The 4,684-nt window shown below is 36.1% G+C and overlaps 1 long non-coding RNA gene across 2 annotated transcripts; it reads right to left on the reverse strand.

The window, feature by feature from the left end:
- Positions 1-545: 545 nt before the first annotated feature.
- On the reverse strand, positions 546-1,280 carry LOC117126267. 2 transcript variants are annotated; one of them, XR_004448800.1, is made up of 2 exons: positions 959-1,280; positions 546-860 (listed from the first exon to the last, which is right to left on the reverse strand). It is a non-coding gene; the product is annotated as an uncharacterized LOC117126267 (long non-coding RNA). The 2 variants fall into 2 exon arrangements; XR_004448799.1 differs by having other exon boundaries at positions 965-1,257.
- Between the last annotated feature and the right edge of the window lie 3,404 nt (positions 1,281-4,684).

Here is a 4,684-nt window from a genome sequence, read left to right on the forward strand (position 1 = left end):
GTTACTGCTAAGGAGCATAGTGTCAACATGGCTGAGCAGAAATGCAAAGGAAAGGCGCACACTCATTCTCCTCCCAAGCCTTCCAAAACTGTTGCAGCCCTGAAGACTTCTAGAAAAAAACTTCAAGAACAAAGACATTGAAAGCAATGTGAATGTGGAGAAATTCAAGGGGAAGTGTCACTACTACCACAAAGTGGGACACACTACAAGAAATATGTACATTGTTAGCGCGAGAAATATGCTATATTAGATGTTTGATAGCGAATTCATAAATGCTATGTATGCGGCAGCCATCATAAATACTCCTCCTATGATAGCGTTTTCTGAATGATACGAAATATACCGATACGATAGCAACACTTATATGATATTATTAACTTAACTATAGCATAGCTTCTGATACGTGTTATGATGTACATATAATGACAATGATATAATGCTATAACTAGAAATATAACAATTAAAAATTATTTTGAATATTTAATTAGGATTAATTAGTTAAAAGTTAAATAATTATAAAATTAAATCAAAAATTATTTTGTAACTGAAAATAAAATAAATTTTATTAATAAATTAAATTTGGTTTACAGATTAATTCTGGTTTACAAAACTAAACCAGAAATTAAAAAATAAAATCAGACCACTACAATTTAGGACACTTAACCAGACCTAAAAAACCTAAACCTAAAGAAAAAAACTCCTGCCGCCTCCTCCATATCCTTGTCCCTCTTCCAGCAGCCCTGAACTTTGATTCCTCCAGCCGCCACGAGACTTGTATACTCAAGCCGCCATGAACCTTGTTTCCTCCAGCCGCCATGAACCTTGCTTCCTCCAGCCGCCATGAACCTTGGCTCCTCCACCTATCTTTACCAAAAACAAAACAAAACAAAATCAGATTCGTAATAGAGCAACACAGAGAGAAGGAGATACACAGATACGAAGAGAGAGAGAGAGAGACGTCGACCGTGGTGGTGGTGAGACAAGGGGGAAAACAGTGGTGGTGAGACGAGGAGGAGACGCGGTGGTGGTGAGACGAGAAGGAGACGCGGTGGTGGTGAGACGAGAAGGAGACGCGGTGGTGGTGAGACGAGGAGGAGACACGGTGGTGGTTAGATGAGAGAGGCATTGAGAGAGATGGGAGAGAGGCGTTGAGAGAGATGAGAGAGAAGAGATATATGAGATATGAGAATGAGAGGTTAGAGTGGAGAAGAGAGAATCGGGAAAAAAAAAAAGCAGAGAAGGAGATGATATGAGATCTGTCGTGAGAGAGGGAGGGAGGGAGAGAGAGAGAGAGAGAAGAAAAAAATAAAAATAAAATTGAATAAATCTCTACCTTTAGATCTAAGTTAATCCAATGGTTAAGAGTGTGATCTATGTATTTGAATCTGATTGGCCAGAAATTTTGTCTTTCTTTTTCTATTTTTATTTTTGTTTTGTTCTTAAATATTTGATAATTTGTTTTCTAAATAAATTTTCTTAGTTATATCTTATATAAAATTTTGTATTTTCGAGTTTATAATTTAAGTTTAGAGTTTTCTTTTTTGAACATAATAAGTTTATATTTATTTTAAGAATTGATGTTTAAGTTTGAAAATATTTGATTAATATCAAGACTATGATTTAAGATTTTGGATCAGAGTATGAAAATATTAGATTTGAATATTAGGTCTAAGATTTGTAGTTAAATTTTTCAAATTTTAGTTTTGAAGTTTATATTTAGAGTATTGTATGTATAGTAAAGTTTAGTGTATATGGAATATAAAGTTTTGAGTAAGGGGATTTGGGTTGAAGATAAGATCTAAAAGTAAAGTTTAATATTTTAAATTTTAAAATATAAGATTTTATGTTTAGATTTATGATTTGGGGTATAGTGTTTATGTTTATAGTTTAGGCGTTGGAATATAGTATTTGGGGTTTAAATTATGATTTGAAATTAAATTATGAATTTAATTTTAAGATTTAAGTTAAATTATGAAAAATAATAGAGTTTTAAGGTTTATATTTAGGGTTTAAAAGAATTTTAGGGTTTAGGGTTTTAAGCATGTACAAAAAAAATCGTGGCATTTCGTGGCTATTTTATAAAGACCTACAAAACATTTCGTAGCTAAATCGTAGCAAGAAAATACTCTTTATAAATTGTCTTTTTTTTCCTTCAATCTTTGATGATTTGTTTTGTAAATAATTTTTCTTACTTATATCTTATTTCAAAATGTATATTTTGTACTTTGGAATTTAAGTTTAGAGTTATTTTTTAACATAATAAATTGATATTTATTTTAAGAATTAATATTTAAGTTTTGAAATATTAGATTAATATCAAGATTATCATTTTGGTCATCATTTAAAAAGTTGTATGTTTACACAGAATGTATAATTTATGTTTGAAGTTATGATTTAGGATATAGAGATTGATTAAAGATTAAGGATATGTGGTTAGGAAATTATAGTTAGATCAAGAAGATTAAATTTTAAGTTTAATTTTAAGATTTGAAGTTATAATATAAAAAGATTATAGTTTTAAGGGTTGTGTTTAGGGTTTAAAACCATGTTTAAGGTTTAGGGGTTCAAATAGCTTTTCTTAGCATTATAAAAATGCTATTATAAGTCTTTCGTAGTTTTATTAAGCCGCTTAAATAATATTTTTGGCGCTTAAATCTAAATTTCCGCTAAGTATTGGTGAAATGATGATTTTATTTTTCCCGCTCACGTAATTCTTAAAATAGCATTAATTAAGTGCTATTTTAGGTTTTTCTCTATCATAGCGTTTATCTAATGCTATTATATAATACGGAAATTTTTAAATCATCTACGATAGCAGTTCAGTAAAACGTGCTATAATAATGTGCTATCAATGTAGACTTTTTTTGTAGTGACACAAGACTGTTGAGTGTCGCAGCAAGATCAGAGATGAGAAGCATCAAGCGAATCTCACTGAGGAGGATCTCGTTGCAATGGTGACTGAGGTAAACATGGCTGAAGGCAACAACCCCAAGGAATGGTGGTATGATATTGGGGCAACCATCCACATTTGCACTGATAGGGCGATGTTCAACACTTATCAGCAAAGCAAGACTCAGGAGAAGTTGTTCATGGGAAACACTGCAGTCTCCAAGATTGCAGGCCGCGGCAATGCGGTTCTGAAGATGACATCTTGATGTGAAGTCACTCTGACGAATGCGAAGCATTTGCCTGGCATGACGAAGAACCTGGTCTCGAGAACCTTGCTCAGAAAGAATGGATTCGCCACAAGTCTTGAGGTGGACAAGATCATGATTAGGAAGAATGGTATGTATTTAGGAAAAGGGTATGTAGTCCCTTTTTTGATGTAGTCGAAAGCTCACGCGGTGCGGCTCGTGTACCTTTATGAAAAAGACCTAAAGAGGGTGCGGGCTAAACTGGAGGATATGTTTGCTGAGAAGGAGCTGCGTGATAATCGTATTAAAGAGCTGGAGATCACCGTCGACGGTTTGAATTCCGCTGTTGAGACTCTTCGGGCGGAGCTTTTGTCGTCGTCTAGCCGTGAAGCTATCCTTCGATCTCAGATTGGGGATCAACATAATACTCTTGGTGCGAGGATTGATTACCTTGAAAGGAGTAGTGAAGATTATGCAGCAAAGGCAGTTGCTCGGGCTGTTCGTGAGGCGGTTGCGAAGTACCGAGACCGTTTGGACAGGGTGAAGGCGTACTTGGTTGATCAGCAACGTGTCAAGGATCTCGTCTTCAAAGAGAATCAGATGACAGGAATTGTGTCTTGCCTCGAGGCTTGTATTGAAGTAGGCATTCCGATTCCTTCAAAGAAGTTGAGGCTTCACCAAGCAGCTCTGAGAGAATATACCGATCTTCTGGATAATACTGATGTTGCGGCTTTGGACGATGATGATCTTGTTCTTTCTCCGCTTCCTCCTTCTCCTTAAAACTTAAAATTTTGAAATGATGTTTGTATGAGGCTACCTTCGGGAGTCGTTTTTAGACTTGTTTTGTTTTGAGGCATTGGTGCTCCTTTGATCTTTGCTTGTTCTAGGGTCGTTGGTGGTCCTGTTTGAATGACTTTTCTTTAAGTGGTTTATTTCTTTGCTCCTTTTCTATTGAGCTTCTTCTTATCTTTTTGCGAGATATGCTCGGCTTTTCAGGTATTTTTGAGGTCGAGACTTGGCTCGGTTTATCTCGTTAAATCAGGATTGATAATACTCGTGCGAGATGGGCTCGACTTATTTATTGAGTATTAAACCACCGACGATGCGGGTCTGGGCCCGGCATTTATCCCCCTAGTTCGAGTTTTTAGGTCGAAGTTAGGGAGTGTGGTTTATTTTGCCATTGCATCTATGGGGAACGCGTTTTTATCTAACACCTGGCCAGGGTGAAGATGTGAAATTTTCCGCTTGTTCGTAAAGCTCTTCTTAGGATTTTTTGGAGTTATGGCTGGACTCGTAAAACGAGCTGCCTACGTACCCTGTAGTGATCAAGCCATTCGTAGTTCATTAGTAGAATTTTTTTTTGTTGGCGTCGGCTAAGTAATAGTACTTCTTGAGGTTGACTTCATTCCATGAGCGGGGAACTGCCGTGCCGTTCATTTCCATGAGTTGGTAGACGCCGGGTCTGACTATTTTGGAGATTACATATGGACCCTCCCAGTTTGCTCCAAGTTTTCCCGCTTTCCATTCTTCCTTGTTCTCGAATGCCTTTC

This window comes from Brassica rapa, chromosome A06 (genome assembly GCF_000309985.2).
Source record: "Brassica rapa cultivar Chiifu-401-42 chromosome A06, CAAS_Brap_v3.01, whole genome shotgun sequence".
Lineage (NCBI taxonomy): Eukaryota > Viridiplantae > Streptophyta > Magnoliopsida > Brassicales > Brassicaceae > Brassica > Brassica rapa.